Below are 20618 nucleotides of genomic sequence, written 5' to 3' on the forward strand. Positions count from 1 at the left end.
CCCGCCAGCTTCTAATCTGTGGGAGTGGGCAGCGCCCCCCCTTCCTCCTCCTGTGGACCAAGATGCACTTTCTCCCTACATTTTATTGTCTGACCACTTTATTTGTCCTTTCTGGATAAGTCCGGTGGTCTGATGAGACGCTGACAGCATCTGTCCCCTGCTGACCTCCTCTGTCTTTCTGGTGGTGCTGATGTCCATCCCGTCTCCACCAGATAAAATATTTGACATTTTACAACCTCATGCATTAGAATTTCTTCCTCATCTTCCTAAAATTCCTCTTTTTGGCTTTTTTTCCTGCAGAACCGTCATGGAAATGAGATGGATTAATATTTATCAGGGTGTTCACCTGACTTTTTATAACCAACATGTGGGTGTGACAAGATGTTCCCTCACGTGCACAAAATTTAGTGTTGATCCTGATTTATGAAGCGAAACAGGCGTGGGACGTGCGCGTGCACCGTTTTGTAAATTGTGACGTTTTTTTGCGCCGCATTTCCTGTTTTCCGTACGTACGCCACCTGTAGTCAGCGTTGCTACACAAAGGTTGATAAATGAGGCCCCTGGTCCCTTTACCGATGCCTTTCTGTGTTTCTGTCATGTATTGATCAATGTGCCCACTTATCTCAGCTGCTATGATGCTTGACAGGCACTTCCTTGTTGTGAAGAGTTATCAGCCCATAGTTGGATAAATCCATGCTACAAGCTGAAAAGCCAGCAGTCAATATTATCTTTGCTTGCAGATTCAAACACTTGAACAAATAAAATGATAATTAATAGAATTAATAGATTTATTAATAAAATGCAAGCAGTCACTCTGAGCACATACAAGTGTACCACTGCAGTAGAATAAAGTTTGGAGTGCCCGTTCAGGAGTAACTCAGATAAGCACAGCAGATGCTGCCATCTTCAACATGCCAGCTACGTCAGACGCCTTCCTTCATACAATAAACAAGAAGTAAATACTGTCATCAAGCCATTTGGGGTCTTAAACAACATTTTAGCTTTAGTTTTCTGTGCTTTAATAACCTCCTGCAACGTATAAATCAGGAGAAAAGATGAGGCAGAATGCCATCCTTGTGTTCTGAATTAGGAAGGTAAGGCACAAACACCACACTTCATCCTTCTGTTTATACAGTAAACAGCTTCATTGCACCATCCCTGCTCTCGTCTGCAGAACTAAATCACAGAGTGGTCATGAATGCATCACAGCAGCATGCTGACTGTCTACAAACAGCAGCATTTGCTCACACAAGCTTTAACATCAGCAGGCGTTTATCCTGGAAAGAGATCACTGATTATGACTCATTGTGACAGATGTGGAGACTGGAAGAGTCTCTAGTCCTCCTTCTCCTTCTGCAGCTGTCCAGATGTTAACTGGCATGTCTCACATCTGCAGTGGCTCGCTGTTCATTTCAGAGCGGATTTTATTATGGCTTTAGGTCGAGTAAGCTCAGTCGCTGTTTGGGCCATTGCTCAACATCTTGTTGTAAATGTTTTTATAAATAAAGTTGACTCATTGAATCTACTTTATTCTCTGACGTGATCCTGATCTTCACTACAACTACTGCATGATAAACCCAACCAGTACCATTACCAGAACAGTAACCCAACGTCATGTTCATCATGTCACTTCATATCATGTCATCATATGTCACTGCATATCACCAGTAACGTATCATGTCATCATATGTCACTGCATATCACCAGTAACGTATCATGTCATCATATGTCACTGCATATCACCAGTAACGTATCATGTCATCATATGTCACTGCATATCACCAGTAACGTATCATGTCATCATATGTCACTGCATATCACCAGTAACGTATCATGTCATCATATGTCACTGCATATCACCAGTAACGTATCATGTCATCATATGTCACTGCATATCACCAGTAACATATCATGTCATCATATGTCACTGCATATCACCAGTAACTTATCATATCATCATATGTCACTGCATATCACCAGTAACGTATCATGTCATCATATGTCACTGCATATCACCAGTAACTTATCATATCATCATATGTCACTGCATATCACCAGTAACGTATCATGTCATCCTATGTCACTGCATATCACCAGTAACGTATCATGTCATCCTATGTCACTGCATATCACCAGTAACTTATCATATCATCATATGTCACTGCATATCACCAGTAACGTATCATGTCATCATAGGTCACTGCATATCACCAGTAACTTATCATATCATCCTATGTCACTGCATATCACCAGTAACTTATCATATCATCATATGTCACTGCATATCACCAGTAACGTATCATGTCATCCTATGTCACTGCATATCACCAGTAACGTATCATGTCATCATATGTCACTGCATATCACCAGTAACGTATCATGTCATCCTATGTCACTGCATATCACCAGTAACGTATCATGTCATCATATGTCACTGCATATCACCAGTAACGTATCATGTCATCATATGTCACTGCATATCACCAGTAACGTATCATGTCATCATATGTCACTGCATATCACCAGTAACGTATCATGTCATCATATGTCACTGCATATCACCAGTAACGTATCATGTCATCCTATGTCACTGCATATCACCAGTAACGTATCATGTCATCATATGTCACTGCATATCACCAGTAACGTATCATGTCATCATATGTCACTGCATATCACCAGTAACGTATCATGTCATCATATGTCACTGCATATCACCAGTAACATATCATGTCATCATATGTCACTGCATATCACCAGTAACTTATCATATCATCATATGTCACTGCATATCACCAGTAACGTATCATGTCATCATATGTCACTGCATATCACCAGTAACTTATCATATCATCATATGTCACTGCATATCACCAGTAACGTATCATGTCATCCTATGTCACTGCATATCACCAGTAACGTATCATGTCATCCTATGTCACTGCATATCACCAGTAACTTATCATATCATCATATGTCACTGCATATCACCAGTAACGTATCATGTCATCATAGGTCACTGCATATCACCAGTAACTTATCAAATCATCCTATGTCACTGCATATCACCAGTAACTTATCATATCATCATATGTCACTGCATATCACCAGTAACGTATCATGTCATCATAGGTCACTGCATATCACCAGTAACTTATCATATCATCATATGTCACTGCATATCACCAGTAACGTATCATGTCATCCTATGTCACTGCATATCACCAGTAACGTATCATGTCATCCTATGTCACTGCATATCACCAGTAACTTATCATGTCATCCTATGTCACTGCATATCACCAGTAACGTATCATGTCATCATATGTCACTGCATATCACCAGTAACGTATCATGTCATCCTATGTCACTGCATATCACCAGTAACGTATCATGTCATCATATGTCACTGCATATCACCAGTAACGTATCATGTCATCATATGTCACTGCATATCACCAGTAACGTATCATGTCATCATATGTCACTGCATATCACCAGTAACGTATCATGTCATCATATGTCACTGCATATCACCAGTAACGTATCATGTCATCATATGTCACTGCATATCACCAGTAACGTATCATGTCATCATATGTCACTGCATATCACCAGTAACGTATCATGTCATCATATGTCACTGCATATCACCAGTAACGTATCATGTCATCATATGTCACTGCATATCACCAGTAACGTATCATGTCATCATATGTCACTGCATATCACCAGTAACGTATCATGTCATCCTATGTCACTGCATATCACCAGTAACGTATCATGTCATCATATGTCACTGCATATCACCAGTAACGTATCATGTCATCATATGTCACTGCATATCACCAGTAACGTATCATGTCATCATATGTCACTGCATATCACCAGTAACGTATCATGTCATCATATGTCACTGCATATCACCAGTAACGTATCATGTCATCATATGTCACTGCATATCACCAGTATTGACTGGATGAAGGTAAACAGGCAATAGGGCATCTTTCTCTGGCCTGCTGGGTTCAGGATAAGCTCTAGTTTCTGGGACTACAAACCATATACACTGCTCAAAAAAATAAAGGGAACACTTCAACAACACAATGTAACTCCAAGTCAACCAGACTTCTGTGAAATGGAACTGTCCAGTTGGGAAGCAACACTAATTGACAATCAACACTAATTGTGGGAGGAGACCACCCCCGGTCCCCACCGCCTCCCTGGACTGTGTGTGTGTGTCTTGATTGAGTTTGTATGAGGGTCCGGCATCCACAGGTGGGGGTTGTGCTTACAGCAGGACGTTTGGCGTTTGCCAGAGAACACCAAGATTGGCAAATTCTCCACTGGCGCCCTGAGCTCTTCACAGATGGAAGCAGGTTCACACTGAGCACATGTGGCAGACGTGACAGAGTCTGGAGACGCCGTGGAGAACGTTCTGCTGCCTGCAACATCCTCCAGCAGGACCGGTTTGGCAGTGGGTCAGTAATGGTGTGGGGGGGGGCATTTCTTTGGAGGGCCACACAGCCCTCCATGTGCTCGCCAGAGGTAGCCTGACTGCCATTAGGTACCGAGATGAGATCCTCAGACCCCTTGTGGGACCATATGCTGGTGCGGTTGGCCCTGGGTTCCTCCTAATGCAAGACAATGCTAGACCTCAAGTATTTAATGAAAGTATGTTATTCATTCAGATCTACAAGGTGTTACTTTAGTATTCTATTTATTTTTTTGAGCAGTGTATATCCACATGGCTGTCAGGATTCCACATGATTCCAGTTAACCTAGTTGTCAAATGCTGCTAGTTGTTTCTGATTTGTACCAGTAACTTTTCCAGACTGCTCCTTTTTGAACTTTTTACAGATGTGTTTCTGCATCAGATTCACAACCAGCTCATATTTTCTATCAGCATGTGAGAAGGATGAGGATGAAGAGACCGACAGGTGTAGGAATGAAGGTTTAAAGATAAGTGAAGATAAAGAACTAACGGAGACACAGATTAAATATAATGATGGGACTGAACAAATGATGATGCCATAGGAGTGCATAAATACCGTATAAACAATTTGCTGATGAACAGGACATAAACAAAACATGGAAATGGGATGAACCTACAAAATAATAGTGAATGAACTTCAGTTTATATTTGACACAAAATGGTAAAATTTCTCAGTTTCATCATCTTCCAATGTTTATCTTCTACCAAGAAGAGATAGATTGATGAGACTTTTAAATGGTTCCTTTCTGGTATTTGTCCCAACATTTAGTGGAACTGTGGCTATGACATGTTTAATTCTGAATTATAAATTCCAAATTAAATCATTCTCCTTCAAGCTTACATGGAAATACTAAATCCAAATTGAGGATTACATGGAAGACACTATTTGCCATTACTTAATTCTGTATTAGATCTGGTTGTTGGGAAGGCTTCTGATTGGACAGGGGGCAAACAAGGTAGTTACATAAACTAGAAATAAACAAACTCCACTTCCTGCTTCTTTTTGGTTATACCATGTAAAACCACATAATAAGTACCATATAATTATAATAATAAAGCAGCAGAGTTGATGTGAGCTTTTGAACCTCTTCTGAACTTAAGGAAGAAACGTTCAGTCATGTGCTTAACAAGTGTTAAATGGACAACAAAAGATTGGACAACAAAAACATCATCTTCTTATTGATGTAGGCAGCTATTTGAGCAGAGAAAAAGACGTTCTCTGAAAAGCTTGGAAAGATGAATCATGAAAAAGTCTGAGTACAGTATCCATCCATCGCAGTCTCAGACTTCCCCCGAAACATCAGTTCCCTTTGAAACACTCATTTCTCATACAGATGTTATAGTATAACGCCGTCTTAAATCCACATTTTGTCACGATGGAGCTACAGATAAACATTTGGTATTCAACATATCTAGCACATTTGCATTTAGTTTCCCATCTATATCAAGCCTGTTTCCTTCTGGTTATTTCTGCTCTTACTCAACATTTTACTGAAACATGTTTTGTTACATTTCTAAATAACTCGCTAAATAACTCACTCGAGAGTTAATGGCAGCAGCTTCAATAAAAAATAAAGTTCCACCATAACTTTATGTAAAAAGTAATAGATTTCAAACAGCACAGGTCAGAGTTACATTTAGGAGCATCTCTATGTGTACGTGGTTGTTGTGAGACACTGCCAATGTATTACAGAACAGGAAGTTTTCACTATTAACAGGGCTGCAATGTACTGGACACATCCCAATGGGCATTCACAGTCATAAAGAAAAAACAGGAAACCATACTGATAATTATACAATATGCTATTCTTAATTAAGTGTTGTTGAAGTCTTTTGTAAACCATTTTTCCAAGATCTTTGAAAAGCATGGCAATATTGAAATAGGGCGATAGTTTGAAAAAAGATTGTGTGATCCACATTTTTAGACCGAGGTAAAACTTTGGCTATTATTAATTCAGAAGGTACCACTACTAGGTGCCAGTGTTCAAAAATAATGCAAAAATATGAGCGAGTTGTTCAGTATTTGTAGGAACAACATCCTTCACAAAAGCAGCACTTATTCCATCATGGCAAGGCATATTTTTTTTTAGTTCTGAAAGTGATTACCTGCACCTCATTGAAATTAGGTGGTTCAAAGTCACTGATAGAAGAAAACTGACCTATAATGTGATCTAATGGATTCACATTTGTAGTTTTATTTTCTTAACAAGAGAAGCTCCCACATTTGAGAAATAACTATCAAGCCTACAAACAATATCAAATGGCTCACAGAAAGTATTGAAGGATAGTTCAAAAGTGCTCTCCTTCTGTGAGGAACTCCATTTATTGTTTTCCAAGTGTCCTTGATATTATTGATTGATTTTTGGAAAAGATTGGTAAAATATTTTTTCTTTGTCACTCTAAGCAGAGGAGTGTATTTATTTCAAAATGTTTCATATATGGGAAATGAGCAATATCTTTTATATAGCATGTGTCTTGTTAGTAAAAATTTAGTGAAACCTCCAGTAAACCATTGATTTTTTTTAAAATGTATTCCCATATCTTTTAGTAATAGGAAAATACTTTTTTCAAAAACATTAATTTTTTTGCATGAATATCTGATAAACTACATTACATTTTCCCTAAAACACATGTGAAAGAAATATTCCCCAGCATTTGTTTAAATTTTATTTTATTACCAGTACTATAAGTTTGACAACTGAAAAATGACTCTTTATTCTGCAAGCAACTGGTGCCTGAGTCAGTTAATTGAAATATTGGGATGTGATCCAAAAAATCTGTATAAAAAACTCCAGATTTTGTCACATGCTCTGATGTATTAAATAGTATATTATCTATTAATGTTGCATAATTCTCTGTAATTCTTGTTGTTTTGGGAGTTGAAGGAAAATAATTTGCATGCAGATTATTCCAAAATACAAACCTTGCAGAGTGAGTCCTTATTAATTAAATTTATATTAAAGCCTCATTTTATTTTTTAAAACTTCCAAAATACTACTAAAACACTGATTAAAATGTACATCTGTATTTGGAGGCCTATAAATACCGCCAATCATGATATTTTTAGATATTTTATTTGACAAAGTTTTCATAAAGAAAGATTCCATTTTGTGTTTCATTCAACTTCCTTGCAAGATGGACAAAATCCAGATTTTTGTGAACATCAATGGAAGCTCCTCCTGCAAATCTTGATTGTCTGACATATAGTGAGTAGAGTTATGGGATGACAGTTAATATAGACCAAACTCTTTGGACTGCTTAGTCAACCATGTTTCTGTTGAAGCAATAACTGAAAACTCTTGAATCAAGGAAGACAAACAGTGTGCCATCTTGTCATCACTTTGTGGAAGACTATGTATATTTAGATGTAATACTGAAAACATTTTCCTTATTTTGGAATATGATTTAGACAAACTATTGAATTTAACTTAATCATAATATTTACATGAATTAGAATTTTTTGCATTTAAAAATAAATTTAAATCCGGATCAGTATCCAACCCGTGTATTACATAATTTCTGTTAAAATTTAATGACTTAAATACAAAAGTCTCATTTAAAGTGAACGTGTTATCATCAGAAAAAAATCATTTAACTCATAGCCATTCAGTAAAAAAATGGAAACACAGTCTCAACTTTCACATGGCCATGTTGACCCCAATTTTCCTTCTCTGTAAGAAATCTATGTTTATCCCAAATGAGACCTATTTCTACAAAGAGAACAACAAATAGGTGGACCCTCTGACCTTCAGAACATATTTCAAGACTGTCTATGCTATAACAACAAAAAATAAATAAAATTAATTAATTAAATAATGAAAGTAACATTTTGAAACTGGTGCTAACCTTTTAGGACAATGAGTGATAAGTTTATCATATCTGAGATGAGCAATGTCACCTCTTTGTCTTGTCTCTTTCACTGCTGGAATCAACTCCTTACGTCTTCGCCGAACAGATTCAGAAAAATCCTCAATAATGATATTTGATCCAGATAGTTGATCCTTTGAGGTGTTTTGCATTTTCCAACACTGCCTTCCAGTCTTTAAATCTCAGAAACTTTACCACTATTGGTCTGGGTTGGCCTCCTTCGCCTTGTGATTTTCTAAAGCGGTGAACATGTTTAATTTCAACATGCTTAGAATCCAATTTGAGTTTGTCTGTTATGATCTTCCTTATTTCACTTTCAGAATCAGACCATTTCTCATAATCAGACTCTGGTGTTCCATTTAACATCAAGTTAATGAGTCGAGAATTAGTCTTAATGTAGTCAATTATGCCAATCACGTTGCTGAATGATGAACCAAGAGCATTTATGTCTTTGTTTATCTCCTTACACTGGTCGGAGAGTGTCAGACAGATTTTTTTAAATCATCTGCATCCTTCCGGGAGACTTGTCTTGAGATCACACACATCTTTAATCACACCGTCTAATCTTTGATTGAAAGAATTCCTTATCTGAACAAAGCTTGAGTAGGTACTTTTCTGTTGTTGTAGTGTCTTCTTGTAAAATGTCGCTTGTTGATCCAAAAGATCCCTGAGTTGTGAGGAGGACATAAACTCCTCTTCAGATTTTACTGTCTTTGGTGGCATATTTGAGTATTTGTTGGTAGCCTGCTTTTGTTGTGGAATATTTTATACTACTTTGATGCTACAGAGGACACGGCAGCCCATGGCGAAAGGGACTTCATTTATTGCACAGACTAACACAGCTTCAGTGTAGGACAAGGGAGGCCTGTCTTCAGAAGAAGTCCTCTGCTTATATTGGCTCATATTTGCAGCAATACTTCTTTACATGGAAAGGCATGTCACAAGTTGCTAATTTTACACTGTCCAAGCTGACTTGAGTTGCCATGTTTCAGATACCATTGTTTACCAGGTGCAGAAGTTGACCTTGGATCAAATCTAACTTTCACACTTTCAGTCATGTTTTGCTCACATTAAATATGCCAGACTTAATTATTGTGTTCCACAAGGATCTGGTCTGATTTTAGTCTCCCTCCAAATGATACCAGCAGGAAATGGGATTAACTATCACATCATAAAACTAGATACATCATAAATCTCCTTACATAATGAAACAGAATCAATCAATAATCAGAATACATAATTATCAGATTACATGAATCAGATTACATTTTGAATCAGATTATGATAGGTTTTCATTTCAGGACTAACAGGGGAAAACAGCTGTCCTGTAAATCTGTCACGGCAGGCAGTGGAGATGGTGAAGGAGTGGACCCAAACACAGAGACGAGGGAACAGGGATGCAGGTTCAGGACTAATTTATTTTAACCCAGGAGACTAAGAACTAACTAACTAACTGACTGACTGACTGACTGACTGACTGACTGACTGACTAACTAACTAACTAACTAACTAACTAACTAACTAACTAACTAACTAACTAACTAACTAACTAACTAACTAACTAACACAGCAAACCTAACGAAATGATCCAGCCACAAGACAAAAAAAAAAAAACTGAGGGATATAAATACACAAAACAAAATGAGACACAGGTGAAACAAATTAACAAAATGAACCCAGGTGAACTAAATCAATAGGAAATCTATGAAGCTAAACAAGAACCAAGGGAACTAAACAGGAAAAACTACAAAATAAAACAGGAAGCCCGAAAAGAAAGCAAAGGGAAAAACCCAAATCATGACAAAATCAGAGGCAACATATTTTAAAAACACAGATCAGACATCACCAGAGGAATTCACTACAGTCTGGAAACCAGTTCCAGTTATATATTTTGGCCTTTTCATTGGACACCCTGGACCCTCGTCCACTTCACCCACAGCAACAACCTGATGTTGATAAGTGACCTCACATGGCTTCACTTTAAGGCATTCTGCCATTTGTGATCTGTTCTTCTTTGGTGCCCCATCCATATTTGGGTAGGAACCTGTAAGCTCTCTGAAAACATGAATGTGGTGGACGGACGAAAGAAATTGTCGGTGCTCCAATTTTAAAGTTTAATCTGTATGAATGTGTACAGTATGATTCCCTTCTTGTTGAGAATTGTCTCTACAATACTTTGCGGAGCATGTCGCTGTGAAAAGTGCTGTATAAATAAAGCTGAACTGAATAAATTTCCCAGAGACTTTAGTGTAATTTTGAAAGGAGCTCTTTGTTCAACGGGTTAATTAAAGTTCAATCCAGCTTAATTTCTTTTCATCTTTAACCATTATTGTATCGTTTGGCTTCTATCTTATTGTGCTAATTTTGTTCTGCCTCCTAGTGACAGGCCGCTTCGAAAAAAACTGGGAAAAAGAAGAAAAATCCTTTGAAACATGCCCGGATTTGTGTTGATGGATGCAGAGGAATTGTATTTGACTCTGACTTGACATAATATTTAACAGCTCCAGCTGTTTGTTGCATTGATGAAGCAAAACTCTTGCTTTGTCATAATTAATGACTCATCTGGTTTCTGTATTTGACTACAAATTTCAACCTCACTCTCATTCATTTGATGACACACACATGCACTTCCCTCCTCCATCCCCAGGCAATACATCCATATCAATCTAATGCAAGCTGACTTTCTAATTACACTAATGGCCCAAGCCAGAGCCATGAGAAATGCATTATTCAGACAAAATATATTTTTCAATATTCTCCAAAGTGACTGATTATCTCCCAAGGATGGCTGACAGCACCATTAAAATCATTGGCAGCAGTCCTGCTTGATTTTAGGGTTGATGACAGCCTGATGGCTGGAAGCAGCCTCTGAAACGGATTTTAAGACCTGCTGAGTGGTATTCTCACTGCCTGCAGCTTTACTAAGTTAAATCAACCTAACAAGATTCTTGCATGTCTTTTCCTCTGTGACAGTAACAAACTGCTGTACAAATTCCTGTTCCTCTCCGGGAGACATAAAAACAAAATCCAGGATTTTTCTTCTCCAGGTATGCTTTCCACTCAGGAAACGACAGAAAGATCTTTGTAGTTAGAGCCATTCTGAGTGAGAATCCTTCAACCTGCACATCGAGCAGCATGCTCACCCAAGACCCTCCATGATGGCTGTGAGAAATAGCTGCAGTCACCACATGTTTACAGACTCAATGCAGCTTTATTCACCTGAAAGTTCATGATCTGCAAACACCATTTCTGGATCTGCTCATATAAACCTATTAAGTCCACAGGATCTTCCAGCCACTTGGTGTTGATGTTTCATTGATGCTTTCTCTGCCTAAATCTTACGCCCTGCTACTCAGTGCTGGACTGCCTTAGAAGCCTCTTGCTGGGGTCCTGTCAGGGATGGTAGATCCAGCATAAACAAGACTTTTCCAATCATGATTTCTAAGTGAGACAGTGGACACGAGAGGCATATAAGGAACTGTTGGAATGCTACTATGCAAGTAACCCTAGTTAGCGGGGCTATATGAAGAGGCTGTGGGACATATGGATACTTTGATACCCACAGTCCACAACCATGATGAGGGTGCCAGAGAGGTATAGCCAGATGTCCATACATGAGGCCCTGGAAACTGCCAAACAAGAACTCCAAGCATTGGCTGTGCGACTGAAGAGATACACAAGAGAAGTTGAAGAATAAACTCGCTGTTCTCAACGAACCCAGCTAAAGAGTACACCCGGTGGCAGGGTAATACTACACAAGCTGACCCACCAAGGCTGGAGACAGAACAAGAACAGACTTATGGGAGAAGGAGGCATCACATAACGGTGAAGCACAGTGGTTAAAAGACCTCAGAGCAGACCATAGCTCTCTCCCTGAACAAGGCCCAGTTACCATCACGGTGGCAGATATCCAGCATAGACTCTCAGATATTTCCATTCCTTTCTATTGTAGATTGCACCATCTGTTGGCAACAAATTGTTGTAGCTCTGACCTGCTTTCTCAATTTTTTTAAAAGTACAAACTAATTTTACATAGATATTAGCTCAAATTAGGTCTTTTTTTCTGAGGATTTCATGCCGGTTTGGAGGGTGTGCTGCAAGAGAGATTTTTCTGCATATTTTTGGCTCTCTAAAGACTTGTTATGATGAGTCTCCATGGCAACGAAAGACTTGTTTACAATCGGGATCAACTAATTAACCTCTCCCAAATCAGGATTATCAGCAAAACAACACATCAAATCCCGATGGAATTGAAAAGAAAGAGAAGAGGATGCAGAGGGGGAGTGAGGCAGAGGAGAAAGCGATAGAGATTTAAACCATATCTACCAACCGCGTCATGGGTAATGTGAGATTGCTAGCTAACAAAACGGATGAGATGTTAACAAGGTCTCAGAAACAATACAGAAAGTGCAGTAGTATTTTATGCAAATATGAATAATGGATACAGTTGTTCTGCCCTGCCACCTTTAGGAAGATCTGACCATAATCTGGTTCTTCTCACCTCCACCTACAAGCCCATCGTTCAGCAGCAACCAGTCATCACAAAGACTATCAAAATCTGGTCTGCTGAAGCTGAAGATGCTCTTAGAGGAGGCTTTGAGGCTACAGACTGGAACGTCCTCTGTGAACCTCATGGAGACGACATCAACGCCATGACTGAGTGTGTGACAGATTACATAAACTTCTGTGTGGACAGCATCGTCCCAACAAGAACAGTGAGGTGCTTCCCCAGTAACAAACCCTGGATCACCAGTGACCTGAAAAAGCTGCTGAACATCAAAAAGAAAGCCTTCAGGGATGGAGACAGGGAGTTATTGAGGGCAACACAAAAACAACTTAAAACACAAACTAAGAAGTGCAAGGAGGACTACAGGAAGAAGTTAGAAAGTCAGCTCCAGCAGAATAACCTGAGGGATGTGTGGTCTGGAATGAAGAAGATCACCAGCTTCAAGTTAAAGGGGGACCAGCCTGATGGAGGTCTGGACAGAGCTAATGAGCTGAACATATTCTTCAACAGGTTCAGTTCACCCCCTACCTCCAGCCCAACAGACCACACACCCTCCATAAGCCCACTGCTTTCCTGTCACGCCTCCAATCTGTCACCCTGCAGCTCAGTCATGGACCAGAACACAGCTTCATCTCCCTCCACATCAGGACATCCTGAGACCTCCACCTTGTTTGTCTCCTGCAATCAGGTTAAGAAGCAACTTGAGAAACTGAACCAGAACAAGGCTGCAGGTCCAGATGGTGTCAGTCCCAGAGTTCTCAAGACCTGCTCAAAACAACTATGTCCGATTCTCCAGCACCTTTTCAACACCAGTCTGAGACAAAATAGAGTCCCAGTGCTGTGGAAAACCTCCTGCCTTGTTCCAGTGCCTAAAAAAACACAACCAGCTGAACCAAGTGACTACAGACCAGTTGCCCTGACATCTCACATCATGAAAGTCCTGGAGAGACTCTTACTGGCTCACCTCAACAAGCAAGTAAACACCTTTCAGGACCCATTACAGTTTGCATATCGTAATGGACTTGGGGTTGAAGATGCCATCATATACCTGCTCCAGAGAGCACACTCTCATCTGGACCATTCAGGCAGCACTCTGAGGGTCATGTTCTTTCATTTCTCAGTGCTTTTAATACCCTTCAGCCTGCTTTGTTATGTGAGAAGCTCCATAAATTCCAGGTGGATACCTCCACAACCACCTGGATCTATGACTACCTCACAAACAGACCCCAGTTTGTGAGACTGAAAGGTTGTGTGTCTGAGATGGAGGTCAGCAGCACTGGTGCACCACAAGGAACTGTACTCTGGCCATTCCTCTTCACTCTGTACACCTCAGACTTCCAGTACAACTCTGAGTCCTGTCATCTGCAGAAATACTCTGATGACTCTGCAGTTGTGGGGTGTATCAGGGATGGACAAGAAGCAGAGTACAGAGAACTGGTCAGTCAGTTTGTTAAATGGTGCGGTGACAATCATCTCATATTAAATAGCAGCAAAACAAAAGAGATGATTGTTGACTTCAGGAGGAAGAAGAATAAACAAAGCACTGTTTCCATCCTGGGAGAGGAGGTGGAGGTGGTGGAGGAATACAAGTATCTTGGAGTTCAGCTGGACAACAAACTGGACTGGAAATGCAACACTGACTACATCTACAAGAAAGGTCAGAGCAGACTGTACTTCTTCAGGAAGCTGAGATGGTTTAACGTCTGCACCAAGATGTTGCATATCTTCTATAAGTCTGTTGTGGAGAGTGCAGTCAGCTTTGCAGCATCTGCTGGGGTAGTAGCATCAGAACCAGAGACTTGAAGAGTCTTTATTTATTTATTTCATATATATTATCATTTCATATATATATATATATATATATAGATATAGATATATATATATATATATATATATATATATATATATATATATATATATATGTAGATATAGATATAGATATATAGATATATAGATATACATATATTCTTTATATATAAATTTCATATACATTGTAGCAAATTTTCTAAGCAAAAACCTATGTCATGTATGTTAGGTTTCCTACATTACACCCATATGTACACAAAGTAAAAAAATTTTGCACAAATGTAAAAGCTGCAAAAACTAGAATGATCTATGATGCTGCCCATGAGCTTCAGTTGTGAGTTATGTCATTCTTTTGTTATCTTCTGTAATGTATTGTAAATACATTTCAATTAAAAAAAAAAAAAAAAAGGTTCTGATCAATGACCAAAAGGTCATTACTCTGACAAGTTGTTGTGATGGATTAATTTCTTCTGACCCGTCATCAGGGATCCTCTGAGGAGCAGGGATACAAATCATAGACTGATGTGTGAAGCATCTCCGTGAGGCCAACCAAGTTGCCACTGACCCAGTTGCCAGTCTGCCTGAGCTTGATGTCCAGTTCTGAAAAAATGACAGTGTGATTGATTCTGCTGTGCTGATGCCCAGTGGACTTTGCTGATCCAGCAGCACCACACTGCATCTGAGTCCAGCTTTCCGTTCTGCTCGGAGACCAAACCATGTGGCTGACAGCATCAATGTCAACAACTAAACATTCATTCATTCATAAAAATAAAAAGTTACATCATCATAAAAAATAAGCAATCCCAAAGTAACTATTTCTTCACTTAAAAGAATATAAAGTATCTAAATAACTTATATAGTTCCTTAAAATATGCACTGCAGAACTTTGTCAGGTTTAGTCAGTGACACCCTCTAACGTCTTATCCAGCAACATCTTCATCCTTCTCTGAGATCTCTTGACTCTTGTCATGTGTGTATCAACAGCTGCTAGTCTGTGATATGATGCTGAAAAGCAAAGCTTAGCAGTCACATGATGCTTCAGGCTGGATAAAAATGTTGCAAAAGGGAGTTTTTCCACCTCTGGATGCTGGATGATGTTCCAGGAATGGACATAATTAATATCAGAGGGTTGAGGTTGGAAACTCATTTCGTTGCTCATGCAAGTGACAGAAAGAGTTCATCCTCCACCGCTCATATGGAGAAGGCTGGAAACGTGTTTCTGTGTTTACGGTTGTTCCATTGCTTGTCCACAATGTGTTGTTTCTCTTCATGAAACTTACATTCATTAAAGTTTGCCAGGATTTTGTCCATGAATAACCAGAAGTGATAGCTCAGGGGTGGAAGGTTACGTTAATAATCCAAAGAATTATTAAACATCCTCTTCAGTATGAGGAGTCTTATACAAATATCACTGAAATAGAAAAGTTTAACTTATATTTCAAGCTTAAGCTCCACTACAGAAGTTCAGATGCCCAAAACACCATGCAGCAACCCTGACCCAGTTAAAAAACCAACATGCATCATTTCTGGCTCTTCTCGGATCACGCTGTGCTACTTTCTAAAGTGTGAGCTCAGCAGTCCAGACCAGACGCACAGCTGACCTTTCAAACCATCAGCCAGCAGAACACCTGCTCTCCAGTCGCTTGTTAATGAGGCCAGAGGTTCCTTGTGTAACTGAATTACCTGCTATCTTTATTCTGTGTAATCTGTCGACTAATTCCAGTCTTTCTTGAACCTTTATACTCTTAATCAATCAATTCTGGTTTTAACTCTTAAACCTCCATCAGATCTTCCCAAGGTCTACCTCTTCCACCATCAGAAACAGTGGAGTATAACTGATATCTGACTGTTTAGATAAGGGGTGTCAAACATAAATATATGGTGGGCCAAAATTTAAAATTGGACAAACTTGCGGGCCAACATTGATATTTATTGAAAAATTGTCCACCTCATTGAACCTCGGTGGGAAAGTCACTTGTGTAATCAGCTACTATGTTTCTGCTCAAGCTCTCATTTTAAAATGCGTGTTTTTTCTCTGCGCTCACAATCTCGCAATCTTTCATGATGTACTTTTTTACAAACTCTCCCTCATTGAAGGGCCAGGCTTATTTTGCCATCTTTGATGCAGTAGCTTCAAGTTGCTCTGACTATCATCAACAAAAGGGAGGGGTCCTGGTCTGATTGACGCACCAAACCACAACCAGGTTTATCATATTGGCAGTACATGTGCTGCATAATACCGACGGGCAAGCTCTAGTAGTCATTTAGCATTGCCTCGTGGGCTAAATATAATCACACTGCAGCCAAAATTGGCCCACATGGCCAGAGTTTGACACGGTTTAGATGATCCACAGAAGCTTTTCTGGCATTTACTGTATATCCAATCCAGGAGGTTTACAATCCAGCCACATTATGAAGCGCTTCATCAGAGACTCATTATACATCCACAATGATCCATAATAACAATATTATTCATCACAATGTTAGAGAAAAATCTCAATAAATGAGATCAGTGAGAAGGCACAGAAGTTTATAAAAGGAGTAATAATGTTCTTTGCAGCTGTTCTCATTCCAGAGATACTTTGAAGTAGGAGATAAGAAGTTCTAGAGATAGTATTGTAAACATTTCTCTCTTCAGAGGCTAACTATATCATAATTACAAGATTTTTCTGTCACACATTTTCATCACTACCATGTTCAGAGGAGATCTTTATTTTCACCTGGAAATGATTATGTAGACACTTCCTGTAAAACTTTCCACCAATCAACAAGTGACCAGAAAAGAAGAAAAATAATGATCCTCTATGGCTGGAATAAAGCTAAGAAGATGTTTGTGATACAGCTGAGGTGGTGTAGTGAGGGTAGCAGGTAAATAGTAGTAAGAATAAGTGGAAATAAGAAAAAAGTGTAAATAAATAAATAGTTTCTGTTGTGTTTGTTTCTGTGCCAACAGGTTTGAAGATACATTTTCAGATTTCCAGGTGTCCTACAGGGATCTGTACTTGGCCCACTTCTTTTCCTTTTAATATGAATGAATTCTTGGTTTTGTGATGCATCATTGTGTATTAAAATAATCCTGTCTGTAAGTTTAAGTCTCAAATTTAGTAAATTATACAGGACAAAGGATGTTAAGGATGGGTGTGGGTCGACTGGCACTGTGGGGGCTGGGCCTCTATCTGCTACCACAATGTTGGGTTAAGGGAGTTGGGGGTGGGGCAGGGGCTGGCAGGGCTGGAAGTGAGTGTGGGGTGTGTGGGATTTATGTATAGGATACATACATACATACACATGACACACACGATACACATATATCACACATATAAGTGATATAAGTGTGTGTGTGTGTGTGGGTGTGTGAATGTGGAGAGTTCAGGTCTGGGGCCTGCAGTCCTCCGGCTCCGGCTGTCGCTGGGGGGGGGGGGCAGTAGGGCTTGGGAGGGAGAGGGATGGGGAGGGTGCTGGAGATGGGGGATAGGAAGCAGTGGGAGGGTTGTGGTCGCGCCGGGTGGCGCCTGCCTGGGGGCTTCCACTGTTCTGGGCTCGGGGGACGGAGGCTCTCTCTGCTTTGCCTGCCCGGGCTCTGTGCGTGGTGGGCTTGCCGGGCCCTGGGGGCCTTGGATTCCTCCTCTACACCTCGGGTCGTGGTCGTGCTCCCCTACAAGCACTCAGCTGATCTTTGGTTGCATTATCACAGGTTGAACACTCACACGTGCACGCCCACAAAGCGCTCATCTTCCCATCTGCTTCCTACTAAATGTTGCTGATGACTCTCTGTAGGTATGTTTAATAACGGTTGGTATTGTAATTGTTATTTTATTAATTCATTTACTTTTATTTTTCATTTTTTTGTCTGTTTTTGAATATTGTCACTATCCTACTTATGTCTTGTTGTATTTTTTCAGTACTTTATATTGTTTTGCAAATACTGTAACTTTAGTAGCTTAGACACGCCTTTCTTTTCTGTCTCTCTTTTTCCTCCTTTCATTTTCTCTTTTTTCCCTCTTTCCCTGCCAGGTCCAGCTCGGCCATATCAAGACTGACAATGATTGTAAAATGATAAAAGGAAAAAAAAAAAATAAATAAATAAAATAAAATAATTATCATAATAATAAAAATATTCAGATTATCAAGGGCAGCTACATACATGAGATGTCTCCCTTGACAGAGCAAATCTGTCTGGCAGAAATAAGGCACGCAGATTGCTGTTTTGTATGCTGAGATGCTGGACAGGACAGGTTAAAAAAAAAAAAAAAAAGAGTGTCTATATGTACACCTGACATTAGGACTCCCTGGGCTGCAGTTCGACACTCTGGTGAAGAGGAGTGGGGGGCAGTCTGGCAACTGCTGTCAATCTGCTGCGAACATCGGGCAGAGTCCCCCTCTCAGAACTTCAACTCCCACCGTTCTGTCCAGTTTATTGACAATGCACAGTTGTTGCAACTGAGAGGTCTCAAGAGCTCTGCCTCCCACTCAGGGTGTTACAGCATTCTTTAGGCATAGCACAAACACCCTTCAACTGGCAGCACTAGTCAAAACAACTGCCAGAAGATGGTAATAGACACTGTCAAAGCTTCCTAAAGCAAGATTTCTAAACTAATTCAAACCATGCAGAGTATATATTGCACTACATAAAAGAACTTATAATAAATGAATAACATTAATACAATAAAAATATGCTATATGTCTGATTTCCACTACACTTGCCATTCGCCTGTGGTATGCCCAGGTACATGTAGCTTTCCTGCACATCTGTTATCGTGCCCTCTGTATGGATTACCTTCCCTCTTTTTGTTATCATCCGCCCACATATCTTCAGTCCGAATGACATTCCGATTTCCCTGCTGTAGATCCTGGTGGTGTGGATCAGTGAGTCAATGTCCTGCTCACACTTAGTGTACAGCTTGATGTCATCCATATACAGGAGGAGGCTGATGGTGGCCCCATTCCTGAGTTGGGAACAATAGCCAGTCTTGTTGATTGGTTGGCTGAGGGGGTTCAGGACTATACAGAACAGCAGTGGGGACAGGGCATCTCCCTGAAAAACACTACATTTGATGGAGACTTGTGCAATTGGCTTGAAGTCGGCCTCCAGGGTGCCTCATTGAGTTTACAACAAAGGTTCTTATGCTGCCATTGATCTTGTACAGCTTCAGACATTCCAGGATCCATGTGTGTGGCACCGAGTTGTAGGCTTTCCGGAAGTCAGTCCAGGTGGTATGCAACGGGTTTGTCTGTCTAGTCGTGTAGTCTCGGACGACTGCTCTGTCCACCAGCAGCTGGTGTTTGGCTCCTCTGGTTTCTTTGCCAATGCCTTTCTGTGTCTCCGCTATGTATTGATATATATGCCCATATAACTTATATCATATACCTGATGCCTGACAGGAGCTTCCATGTTGTGGAGAGGCAGGTCATTGGCCGGTAGTTGGATAGGACTGATCCCTTGTGGGGTCTTTAAGTATCAGGACTGTTCGTCCCTTGGTCAGCCATTCAGGGTGAGTCCCATCTCTCAGGAGTTGGTTCATTTGTGCTGTCAGTCATTTATGGAGTGAAATCACCCTATTTGGCCGGTAGGCATGGATCTTATCAGGGCCATGCTCTGACCAGTTCTTCATATGAATGAAATTAAATGAATGGATGAAAAATACTTTATTAATCTCAAAAGGAAATTCATTATTGCAATCGAAAATAATTAACTTGAGGAGGTTTTGTTCTGGAGGCTGGTCGCTGCTGGCAGGAATGATCTTCTGTATCTTTTAGTCTTACATCAGACCTGAAAAAGCCTCTCACAAAACACACTTTGTTGTTTTATTACTGTGTTGTGGAGAGGGTGTGAAGAATCCTCCATCATCTTCATCAGCTTGTGCAGCATTCTTCTTTGGACAATCAGCTCCAGCGGCTCCAGAGTTACTCCAAGCACAGAAGCAGCTTTCTTGATTAGTTTATATA

The sequence above is a fragment of the Telmatherina bonti genome, assembly GCF_933228915.1.
Source record: "Telmatherina bonti genome assembly, chromosome: 1".
Classification (NCBI taxonomy): domain Eukaryota; kingdom Metazoa; phylum Chordata; class Actinopteri; order Atheriniformes; family Telmatherinidae; genus Telmatherina; species Telmatherina bonti.